The sequence below is a fragment of the Nycticebus coucang genome, chromosome 6 (genome assembly GCF_027406575.1).
Source record: "Nycticebus coucang isolate mNycCou1 chromosome 6, mNycCou1.pri, whole genome shotgun sequence".
In the NCBI taxonomy this organism is placed as follows: domain Eukaryota; kingdom Metazoa; phylum Chordata; class Mammalia; order Primates; family Lorisidae; genus Nycticebus; species Nycticebus coucang.
In genome coordinates, this window is record NC_069785.1 from 83,562,149 (window position 1) to 83,575,369 (window position 13,221).

At 35.0% G+C, this 13,221-nt stretch overlaps 1 non-coding gene across 1 annotated transcript; it reads right to left on the reverse strand.

The window, feature by feature from the left end:
* Positions 1 to 8,512: 8,512 nt before the first annotated feature.
* LOC128589314 (U6 spliceosomal RNA) lies at positions 8,513 to 8,619 on the reverse strand. The gene has a single exon (XR_008380908.1). It is a non-coding gene; the product is annotated as a U6 spliceosomal RNA (small nuclear RNA).
* Positions 8,620 to 13,221: the final 4,602 nt, after the last annotated feature.

The window sequence follows — 13,221 nt, forward strand, 5'->3', positions numbered from 1 at the left end:
TGAGCTAAAAACAAACAAACAGATAAACAACACTTCAGAAAGGTTTCGTACCCTTGGTATATCAGTGTCTCACAGTTGTGTTTATTTGTGTCAATGTGTGGTGGTGTCTTGCTGAGTGGCATTTGTTAACACTGTTTCATGTTTTTCTGTGCCATTCTTAGAAGGTTGAAGCTTGAATTAGAGCAATGAACAATCATTAAGTGTGTTATTTATTAAACTTGGCAAATGGAAGAGAAATCAGTGACATGTTAGTCCAAGTTTATGGTGGTAATCCCAAGAAGAAAATGGCAGTGTATAAGTCAATTAAATGTTTTCACAAGGATAGAGAAAGTATCACTGATGAAGACAAGTCAGGGCAGCCAATAATGAGCAGAACTGATGAAAATGTTGCAACAATTCATAAAACTGTGTGTCAGATACATTGGATGACTGTGAGAAGCATAGCAGACTAACCGATGATCATTAGAGAAACAGAGAAGTCTCAAATGTTTATCTTGGCATGAGAAAGTTGAGTGCAAAAATGGTCCTGAAGGAGGTCACCAGTCAACAGAGGCAAAGGAGAGTCAAAGTTTGCAAAGACATTTTGGACAGGCAAGATGATCTTTTAGGCCATGATATCACTGGTGATGAAACAAAGTGTCAAAGTGCACAATGAAAGTCAGCCAAGTCTCCACTACCAAAAGTATTCTGTCAGCCCACATCTATGGTTCATCTTAGAATGGGTACAGGCGAAACTTACTAAATGCAGAATACAAATGCCCACATACAGTAACTAAGAAAATGACATGAAGGCTACGTTGAACAGTTTGATGAGAATATTTCAGATTGTATATCAAATCCGCACATTGTACCCCTTGATTGCACTAATGTACACAGCTATGATTTAACAATAAAAATAAATAAATTAAAAAAAGAGTCAAAATGATGTTGCTAACTTTTTCTATATCAGAGGTATTATTCATAATTAACTTGTATCAACTGTACAAATAGTTAACCAAGTTTACTATTAGAAAATGCTGAAAATGTTGCTAAAAATGTTGGACCAAAATAGCCTAAACTTTTCACCAATAACTCATGGCTCTTGTAGCAGGACAATGCACCAGCTAACACAACACTGTGAAAGTTGTTAGCCAGTAAACAAATAACTGTATTGGAATGCCCTCCCTAATCACCTTGTCTGGCCCCCCCAACAACTTTTTCTTTATCTGAACATAAAGGAAATGTTGAAAGGAAGACATTTTGATGATATTCAGGACATCAAGTATAATACAATGACAACTTTGATGGTCATTCCAAAAAAAGAATTCTAAAAATATTTATTAGTTACATTTGATCAATAGTGTTGATTAAATGCAATGTTTCCTAGTTGGCTTTCTATCTAGATGATACATCCAATGCTGAAAGTACAGTGTTGAGGTAACCAACAATTTGATTTGCCATTTTGAGCTGATTTTCTCGATCTAATAGACATACGTCATTTCTTTTTGTTCATTGTTCTTTTTTTTTCTGACTGTATTTTCAGTAACTTGTCTTCGACATCACTAATTCTTTCTTCTGCTAAAGTAATTTTGCTGTTCAGAGACTCTGATGCATTTTACAATTTTTCAATTAAATTTTTCAGCTCCAGAGATTCTCCTTGATTTTTTAAAAATATTTCAATCTTGTAGTTAAATTTGTCTGATAGGCTTCTGTATTCCTTTGCTGTGTTGTCTTTAATTTCCTCAAGCTTCTTCAGAACAGCTATTTTGAATTCCCTGCCTAAAAAGTCATACATATACATCACTTTGAGGTTGGTCATTGTTGCCTTATTCATTTGCTGAGGTCAAGTTTTCCTAGAAGATCTTGATGCTTGTGGATGTCTGTCAATATCTGGACATTGAAAAGATAGGTATTTATTCTAATATTCATAGACTGTGCTTTTTTGATCTCACTTTTCTTGAGAAGTATTTTCAAGTGTTCAAAAGAAAATCCGGTATTATGATCTAAGTCTTTTGTCACTGCAACCATATTAGCACCAGGAGCTCCCCAAGCTCAGTAATTATATATTTCTTACAGTCTCCTGGTGGTACTACCTTGGTTAAATAAAGTAAGATACAAGAGAGTTCCCTCAATTACCAAGCATAGTCTCTCACTCTTTTCCCTCACAGTCCATGCTGGGCTGCTGGATTTGGGGCACGAGTGACATGGGCACTCCTTCATAGTCACCTGGTAGGACTATGCCAGGTCACCATGTAATTCAGCCCCATCTTATTCAAAGCTCTGGTGAATGCTGGCAATTGCCTCTGATGCTTATTCAAAGCCTACAGGCTCTTTATAAAGCAGATGGTGATTCCTTCCAGGACTAGATCCTTCTCTTTAGGGTAGTAGGTTTCCTTCTAACCCAGGATAGATCTGGAAATGCTATCTAGGAACAAAGGCCTGGAATCAGGGGCTTCAGGAGCCTTCATGTTACCTTATTTTACTGTGAATGAGTTAGTACTCGAGTTTCAGGAAAAAGTCCTTTGCACTCTTTCGTTTCCTTTCCCCAATAGAAGAAGACGCTCTTCAACCTTCACTGCCTGGAGTAAGGTGAGGGGATGACCCAGGCACTCACTTGGCCACCACCATGGAGTCTCACTGGGTCACATGCATCCCATATCCACTATTTCTGAGCCAGCACAGCTGCAGAATTTACCCAAGAACTATAGACTTTGTGGCCTGACTACCTTCCAAATTTATTCCAGGCTCTAGGCCTTTTTGTTAGCTAGTGGAAAGCTCACTGAAGCTCTGATTTCTACCACTGGGGTAGAGGATTTTACTCTGGTTGGGCTGTTCAAAATGCTTTCTCCATGAGCTCTGGCAGAATTTTGTCCTTTGCTGTGTTTCCCTGTGATGCTTATAGTAGCTCTAAGTTCCAATGCAAAGTCCCACAATCACTTCATTCTGTATCCTCTAGGGACACAGGTAGCTTTCTGGAACACCGGAATGTAATGGCTGGTGGATTAGGGAGGGGTGACATAGGCAATGGAAGACTGTCTTTCCTGCTTTTTTCCTTGACTCAGTGTTAAAACAGATATTACGATGGCTCACCTGATTTCTGGTTCTTCCCTAGATGCCTTCTTGCTTGGATAATGGCTGAATTTGGTGTTTGTAAGAAAGTCCAGTATTATGATCTAAGTCTGTTCACTGCAGCTATATCAGCTTTAGGAGCTCCGCAACTGTTCTATTCCACCATCTTTCTCCACCCACTCCTTTCAACTTATTTGAAAGTAAATGAATCCAAAGTATCCATTTTTTAAATTTATTTTAGTGTCAGTTTGTGTGGGCTTCAAGAAATAAAAAATAAGAAAAATGGTAAATTATTAGGAGAAATACTTGTTTTCTTGCTTTTAAAAATTATCATAAAAACTCTTACTCATATTATTATTTGCATTTTAACAGTATATATTCTTTAGAAAAAAATTCCAGTTAAATTTTCTTCACTAAATCTATTACACTACTTTGTAATAAATTATTTTTTAAATTCTTTTTAATGTTTTGGGAAAATATTTGATACAATTGTTAGATGGCATTACTATATAGATGGAGATAGAAAAGATAGTATTTTTAAAAATAATTTTCAGCTTTCCTAAATTAAGACATATTTGTGCAAGCAGGGAAAATTATGAAATCTTGAGGGATTTAAACAAATTAATTGAGTTCAGCTTGCCTAATTGATTATTTTTTCTTTCCTTCCTTTCTTTCTTTTTCCCATTTCTTCTCTTTCTGCTTCATCTTTTCTCCTTCTGTTCCTTTTCTTTCTTCTTCATCTTTTCCTTTTTTTTGCATATTATGGGTCAAGAATTTACATTGTTAAATGTTTTTTAAATAAAGAAAACATCTGATATATATTTATAGGATTCATTCTAATAAAATCCTAATAAGAAAAATAAATCAATGCACACAAAACTCATCTTTATAAAAGTTTTAAAATTATTTTAAAAGAATTGTATAGTTACAGCCATATAGAAGTTTGTTTTCTTTTAGAATTTTTTTCAATTTTAATTATTATGGGTGCATAACACTTATTTAATTCAAGTCATGCACATAACAAGTTAAAAGCCAAGCTCAAAAGAAATAAATCAAAGCTACTGAGTGGATTCTACCCAATCCTTGAATTGAATGAAAATTAATCCTTCTGAAAGTCAGTTTTGGAAGAGAGAAAGGAGGACTGCTTCTTAGTTTCTTGTTTCTGATGTTTGTAAGAATCACACTCACTAACAGTGCTCTTGAAAGTTTGTTCTGGGCTCTGGTTTTTAAGCATCATATCTTAAGTTTTTGAAAAAAATACTTATTAGAAAATTAAGCTTTACTTAATTTTTTGTAAGATCTAAAATAGTCTAATTGATATAAACATATGATAATTTTTTTTGAAGTTTTTTCATAGTGAACTTCTGGCACAGATATCCTACTTTCAACTTTATTTACTCAACATATGTAATTGCTCAAGGTATTTTGCTCAGTAGTAGCCTTACAAAATGTTAAAATTATGAAGACTTAGACCTACTATTACAGAGATCGAAGAGTTATGACTAAATTCGTACACAAATTACTACAACATAGAGAATTGATATGAGTGGCAATCAATTAGGAAAAAGAGCTGAGAGAGCCCTGATGAAGCTGGGACAATCAAGATCATATTAAAGGAAAAGCAGCATCTGAGGGAGATGCCAAGAACTAGGTATAATTTTACTAGAGAGCAATAATAGCTAAACTTGCATTGTTGAAATATGAACCATACACTAATCTATGTTTTTTATGTGTGCTAAGTGATGTAATTTTTACTATAATATATGCTAGTATAATATGCAATTTATTGATGATGAAAATGAGACACAGAATGATTTTTCTTTCTCCACCAGAGAAGAGATAGGTATAAACTTCTGCAGAAAGAAGAAAATATATGATATAAAGGTTGAGTTATATAGGCCTATATTTAGTAAAATAAATTATGAGGTACTCATTTTAACTCAATAAATAATAAAACTGTTCTAATGTGCAAAATAATTTTTTCAAAATGGCAAAATATTATTTCAAAATTCATAAGATGCATTTTCTATTTGGTAATATTTCGTAATATTTAAATAAGCTATAGTAAGTATTCATCTGTTGCATTCAATGTTGCTTTCTAAGATAAACAAATGTAGCCACTTCAGAAAAGGAAGTGACTCTCTGGGAATGGAGAAGAATGAAGAAACAAGCTTTATATCAATGTATGTCTCAAAAAAACGAAACAAACAAACAAACAAAAAAACAGAGAAGAAAAGCAGTTAACTATACGTGACAGTAGTTACATGCCTCAGTCTTAGTCTTCATGACTAAGACCTAATAGACAAAGAGCATGTTGAATTTCTTAAATTTAATTATTCTAAACAATGTTCATATATATAGCACATCAAAAAGTTAACATTGTTGTGAGGTTAAATATATCTCACTTCCCTATTATTTAATGGGAAGGAAAATTTCATTGTAAAAAAGAGAGGCAACTTTGACAGTGCTTGAGGTTCAAAGGAGTAGGGCACCAGCTCCATATGCTGGAGGTGATGGGTTTAAACCCAGCCCCAGCAAAAAAACTGCAAAACAAAATAAAAAATAAAAATAATATAGGCAACTTTTTCCATATCACCCACCAGAATGGCTGTTGCACTAACTGCAGTGTAAGATTATTTACTCCCTGAAGCCAGCTCAAAACTGAGATGGTTTTTAACCCAAGGATTTCTATCTTTTGCAAATCAGATGAGTTTAAAATGCCTGCTGATTTCAGAAACAGATTCACAGCTGGAGCATCGTGAGTCATGAAATACAGTGAGAACCCTACCAGCACCTTACCTCACTGATATTTGAAAAACAGTGGATTTTTTTCTCCTTCGGAGAATCATCTCATTTTTACCTCTGATGTTGACATCCAGCTTTACAATATGTACGGAAGATAAATGAACAATAATTATATGTTAAATTCGAATTTGTGAGCCCATATAATTGTAGATTCCCATTCAGGAGATACACAAAGAACACTACAATGTCACGTGCCACACCATTTTTCACGGGCGAGAGTGTGGCCAGCCGCAGTTGTCATATTTCCCTGAATATTAAAAACAGATCAGAAATCGTTCACTTTGCACAGGTCTCAGAATTTATGTGGTTAGATGCCCTAAAACCAATCTCTTCATTCTTTCTGAAATTAGAACTTCTCGCAAAAGGGGAAATATACATCAGGCAGTTTAAAGATGGCATTAACTGAGCCCTCAAAGAGAAGAATCGTTATAACCTACTAGGCTGCAATGGCAGAGGGTCCTCTAGTGAAAAGAAACTCATATAATTGCAGAAGAGACAAAGTAAGGCATAGAATCTGTTCATTGACCAAACATAATAGTAAAAATTAATATTCATTAAATTCCTAGTAGGAGGCAAGTGCATCATAGGTATCAACTTTAAACTGTACAATAGCCTCGCACTGTAGGTGATGGGATGTTCAAAGCACAGCCATAGAAAGTGCTCCTGAGAAAAGGTGACATGTTCAGGAATTCACAACATCAGGGGCGACTTCAGAATTCTATATTAAAAGTGTCAAGCCAGTTAGAAGACAGGGCTGGAAACTGGACTTTATACAACTCTCTAGACAATATTAAAGAATAAAGGAACAGAGAATGCAATTATCTGGGGGGTCAAGCCAAAGCCACCCTGTGCCCTCTGGAGGCTGCCATCCTACTAGTCTGGGCAGCGCTGAGACTCAACCGCTTCTGACTCCAGTGATGTGTTTGTTGTTCACTGTATCACACTGCCTCCTAAATGATCAGATTCAACATTCAGAATCACATTAAAGTGGAACTTGGGGTGATTTCTAAAGAGTAAGACTGAGTTATAAAAGCTTTGTCCCTAAAAAGGGGAAGATGGATAGCAAATTGTTCCTTTAGTCTGAAGACTCTGTTGCTTTCTCCAAAGCTGAAGGCTATCACCTGCAAACACTTTATCTCAAACATGTCACCTCTGCTTCCCTATGGTCTCTTGGACCCGCCCTCACGTCTCTGAGCCTGTAGTACTGCAGGGAGCCCACGTTCAGTGCGGTGGCTCTGTGGCCTGCTGGGGCCATAACCCCAAGCTTCCCGTTGGTCTTATCCAGTGGAAATTGCACAGCTGTAAGTCCAAAACCCCTTTCGTTAGCAGAGTGACAACAGTGTCGTGATCTGCCTTATGCTCTAATTCAGAAAGATGTGATGAACAGCCAGAACAACCATAAAAAGGAAAAAAAATATGTATTTTCGTGTACCACGGTGATGATTTCTGGGTTATCTCTGGATGGGGTTGCCAAATGAAACACAAGATGCTCGGTTAAATTTGAATTTTAGATAAGCAATGGATAATATTTTAGTATGAGTGTAAATATGTAAGTAAGTATTAGTATAATGAATACTACTATAATATATAAGTATGTTCACGCAATATTTGGGATATACTTATATTAAAAATTAGTATTATTTAACTTCATCCTATGTTTCATTTTCTAAACCCAGCAATCCTATCTACGTACTAAGTATAAAACCCAGTCTGTGACCTCACAGAGCTCAAACTGGGTACATCAGATATACAAACCTCAATCAAAAAAGAAAAATGGTAAGTTCTTTGTAAAGGTATAATAAAGCAATTTGGGATTACAGACAAGGAATCTTTGGGAAAGGAGAAGAATGAAGACAGAAGCTTTATATCAATGTTTTTCTGTTTTACAGCTGAAATCAAGTCAGTAGACAACTGGCATATGGCAGGCATAAGGAGCTTGCTACATATTTATGAATTAGAGCACAAATCAGGCTAAAGTAGCTAATCACGCAAGGTACTACAAAAAATACCATGAGAGAATCTATGATTACTTCTGAAGTCTGTACATAGTTTTATCTAAGAGACTTCACTCATTGCCTCTTACACTGCTCAGAGAGGTTAGATTGCTTTATCTCCCCCAAATCCAGGGTAGAGTCAAGTGTTCGCTTATGTCCATTGAAGTACTTTATATATACTCTGATTACAATACTCCTCACATCTCTTGTTAATATTTCTGTGTCCGCGTTTAGACTATACATTTCTAGTGCAATCAGACTTTGTATTCTTTTCCTTTTAGTCCTCTGTATAATATCCTCAGCACCTATCAACAAGTGGCACAATATAGGTCCTCAGCAAATACTGAACTGACTCTGTTAGAATTAAGTTGAAAGGGAAAATAAAATGCTAAAAATTGAAATGATAATTATGCCCATGCTTTTGGGTGTTTTTGTATTCACATGCATGCTTTTTAACAACATACCACATAGGCCTATAGCCACAGAGTCAATTATTATAATGGCAAACAATGATGATAATGAACATAAAAATGAAATTTTCATAATATAAGTAGAATTTGCAAACTAACAATACAATAGCAGAGAAGAATTTTTACTTTGCAGCATTTTGCTATAACTTTTTATAATTTTAAATTGTCCGACTTCCAATTTTTTTTTTTTTTTTGAAATATATGGAACGCTTCACAAATTTGTGTGTCATCCTTGCGCAGGGGCCATGCTAATCTTCTCTGTATCGTTCCAATTTTAGTATATGTGCTGCCGAAGAGAGCACCGACTTCCAATTTTTTAATCTCTCCAATCACTTTATCTCATACATGTTACCTAAACTGCTGAATAAATTATCTCCCTTTATCCTGCCAAATTAAATTCCTTTAGTTTTTCTACATTACTGTACTTTTTCCAATAAAAAAATGAAATATTATATATGAATACAAAAACATATAACCCCATGGAAGCCAGGGGAATTAATTTATATTAATTGATTATAGTTGTTTGGCTAAAAAACAGATTTACTGTTTCTCTTCCATTTTTATTTCCCAATTTCAGCTACTTTTTGCTGTTGGCCTTCCTCCACTCAAATTTACTAACTTCTTACCACTTATTTCCACCTTCTCAGTATTAAGGCAAAAGTGCATGTGTGTGTTTCAGAGAGAGGCTTAAGCATACAGCATGGAGTAATATTTAAAAATGTAATTTTAAATATGCATAAATATAAATATACATTCATATATAAAATGTGTGTGTATATATTCACACAAACACATATATATATACATAGATTTATAAAAGAAGGAGCTTAAACATGTAGCATGGGATGATATAAACTGTATATATACATAATTATGCTTGAAATCAAAGTTTGAAAGTAAGCAGGGGCGGATTCATCTGTGTTTTGTAGAAAACTAGGTACAGTGTAGGTGCTTAATAAATGTCAAATAATAGTAGTTTGCTTCTATCCATTTATACTCTATTTGAAATTAAGCAATGGGGTGCCAAATTATGTATCAAATGGTTTTTATTAGGTTATATTTTCCTAGGCAGCAGGTGGAAGATTTACAATGTGTTATGCATCGCAGCTCTTCCCCTGAGCAACTTACCATGCAGTTCAAATAGATAAATTTCTGACCTACACCCTGCAGGGAGATTGTAATGGATAAAATCAGTGTCCAGCCTGTCTGCTTTTGCTTTCTTTCTCTCTTCCTCTCCCTCAATCTCTTCACTTCTTTTGAAATAAATGAAGCCTTCTGCATTTAGAGAAAAATGATTCTTGCACTTGGAAATGGTAAAATTTCTTATGCCAATTGTAAAGTTTGATATCACAAACTCCTTAATGAGTTTCTTTGTATGTATTTGAGCTATATTTTGTTGATATGTATTCGCTTAATTTGGATTTAAGTGCACCTTATGATTTAATTGGCAACAGTAAAATGTATACTCTTTCTAAAGGAGAGTGATGGAGAGATGGCAATTGTTTTCTTTGAAAAACATGTAGAAAAATCATGAAGCAACACAGCTATGATTTAATAAAAAAATAAAGTAGAAAAAAATATTAATTGGAAAAGTTTAGAGTACAACTTGTGTCATCTGGGCTAACTTTCTAAATGTTCTGTCTGTATTTTGTTTCTATCGTGAAGTTCCTGAAATATGCTGCAACACGTGATGATGAGGCAGCCTCCTGCTCAGAAGTCTACTCTTCTATTTTTCTTTGTAAAACTATGCAGTCAAGACTTAATGTTGGTTTGGACCAAGATGATAATGGAGGACTTCAGAGTTTTCTACAACAGACGAGTTTTCTGTGTTATATTCTGGGTTGTTTACAAAATATACATTCTCCCCTCCTTCATTATTAAAAGAACCTCACTCTTATTCAGGATGAAAATGTGTCTTGATTCAACTCTCATCTCTTCAGCCTCCCTTGCAGCTACAAAGAGCCACATGAGCCAGTTCTGGTCAAAAAAACATGAGCAGAAATTATTATGTGAAGTCACAGGAACAACTGGTAAAAGAGAAGCGTTTTTACATATATCATTCTTTGGTTCATAGATCTTTGCCCTTTTCCATCTTCTTTTTCCTTTTGAGAAGAAATGTAAAGTTGAAGAAGGAGCAGCTATGTTGTGAGAATGAGGAGTTGTCTTCATCTGTTTTGGTTATCATAACCAAGTACCATAGATTGGGTGGCTTACCCCATAGACCAGAAGTGGGGAACCTGCATTCTTCTCATTTCAATATTGTTCTTTTGTTAAGCACCACCGGAGACAAAACAGCTTCATCTTTTTCTGCTGCACCCCTTTAAAAAAAGGATTTGTCCTGTAAAATTTGGATTCATTAAAAAGGCAATGCTTAAGGACTTGGAAGGCCACATGTGGAAGGCCTAAAGGTTGCAGATTCCAGGGCAGTTGGCATGCTGATTAGGCATCTGGTGAGACCACACTTTCTGGGTCATAGTCGGCCACCTTATCAGTGGGTCCTTACATGGTTTTCTCTTCTTTCACTTTCTTAATGACTATCACTACCTCACTTTATACTTGGTTTCTTATTTTTGTCTACTTCATCAATTTCAGCTGGACTTTGACATTTATTTCATTTTTATACGTCTGATGTCTAGAACAGTACCTGAGACATAATTTAGAGCCCATTATACACTAGTTGAATGAATGTGTGAATAAATGGCTTCTCAAATCTTCTATCATTTTGATTACGTTTCTATTATTTACTTTTGTTTGGTTAATTCTTAAACTATGGCATGCACATCTCAACGTTGATTTCCAGATATGGTTAAATTTAAAAAGCTGCTATGTTTCTTTCCAGGAAGTAATTGACATTGGAGATTTTCTATTATCTTTGTCATTCAATTGATTCATATAATCAGGTAATTATAACCCCTGATATCTCCTACCTCCTGGATTATATTCTTACACCCTATCTCCTTAATCTGTATTTATATTGCATTATCATTATACAAATTTCAGATCTTATAAGTAACTAAAGAATGAATAGTATAGTATTTTAGTCAATAGAAAGTATAATATTTAATGGACAGTAAAATATTTAAAAATTAATCTGTATTACTTGAGTTCTCCAGTTGAGATTTTTAAACAGTGTACAATGAATATGATCTACAGAGAACTAACATGCCATTTTATAAGATATTGCTTTGGCTTTGCATTATTTTGCATATTAAAATATTTTTCATGTCTGTTTTCTCCTTTTCTCAGATACACATTTTCTATTGTGTGAATTCCTATAATTTTCCTTAAATCTTTTTCTAAAAATGCAATATGTTTGTAAGAAAAAAAGGAAGAAAGTAAGAAAGAAAGGAGGGGAGGGAAAGCAAAGAGAGAAAAAGAGAAGGAAAAAGGGAAGAAAGGAGGGAGGGAAGGAAGAAAACAAGGAAGGAAGGAAGAAAGGAAAAAGGGAAAGAAGAATGGAAGGGAGGGAAGGAAACACTGATGCACTGCCTGAATATCTTGCAATTAAGACTGTTTATGAAGATTCTTGTTCTGACAACACAAGAAAACTTCAGTGAAGGCCATTTTTTCCCCTTTAGAATGGTTCCACTTGTGTTTCATTCTGAGGTAAAAATTACCTCAAAGAGAATGTCTTCAAGGTTCTCTTTAGAACTGATGATGCTCCTGAATCACCCAATCTCTCTGCCTTGCTGATTATAACCTACCAGGGTATTTCTGTCTCCTAATATTACACCACTCCTGTAGCCACTTGATCAAGCCCTGTTGAGTGCATTAAGGGGACTTACACTTGTCTCGCTTTGGGGAAGACTTGTTCTGGCCTCAGTGCTAACCCAGCTAGCAGCATTATGGATTTATGGAAGAGCTTCCGTATACAATTGTGCTTATTGGCTGAAGATGCCTTAAAGCCCAAGACAAGGTAGGAGTGCTAGAAGCCATAATGGGGTGAAGCAGTCATTGACTTCAGGGCTTTCTCCATTAAGGACACAGAAGTCAGTAATATATTAAATGTTGCAAGGAAATTTGGTAGGGGAAACTATGATGTGACTGAGAACAATGTCATGGACTATCTAGACAAGTATAAAGAAACCCTTACGGGCAAGGAACTCGAAGATCTGTTGAAATATTCTATGGGTGATGATGGTGGTGGTGCTGATGATGATGATGATGAGGCAGATTTAGTGGAGGCAGAGCTCTCCGTTTGGATACTTCAAAAATTTACATCAGTGTTTCAATAGGCAGAGGTGTTAAAGAACATACTCCTTAAGTATAATTCTTTTGTAGAATGAAGCTTCCATGTCACTCAAGAGATAACAACGTGCCAACAAACACTGCACAATTTGTTTGATAATGAAAACAGTAAGGAGAAACATATTCCTATAATAATGTTTCTAACCTAAGCATTTATAATTATGAAGCTTTAACCTCCAATACTTGAAAAATCCTCAGCTCTCAACATCCACAAATACTAATCTCATTAGTATTATTGCGGCTACTCCAAAGCATTTGTGTAGATGATCGTTTTGATGTCCTATCAGAAGGATCAAGTTAACCTGATATTTCATTAACCAATGAAGCCTACAGCACCACACATTTTATGCCTCATCACATAGGCACTACACAGCAATGATCGTCATTATCATCACCATACAATGATTATCAAGAAATAGGAACACTGAGGTGAGTGTTAATACACTATTTTGGCTTATTGAAAGAAATAAATTTATAAATGTTTAAAAAAAGAATTGCTACATTGTTGTTGACATACACTATACAGTTATATCTGTTCTTATTGTGTACAGACATTTTCCTTTAATTACTTCCTAGGTGATACAGTTTAACAGCTATTTACATATAGCCTGCATCATATTAGGTATTATAAGTAATCTAGAGATGATCTACGTGTA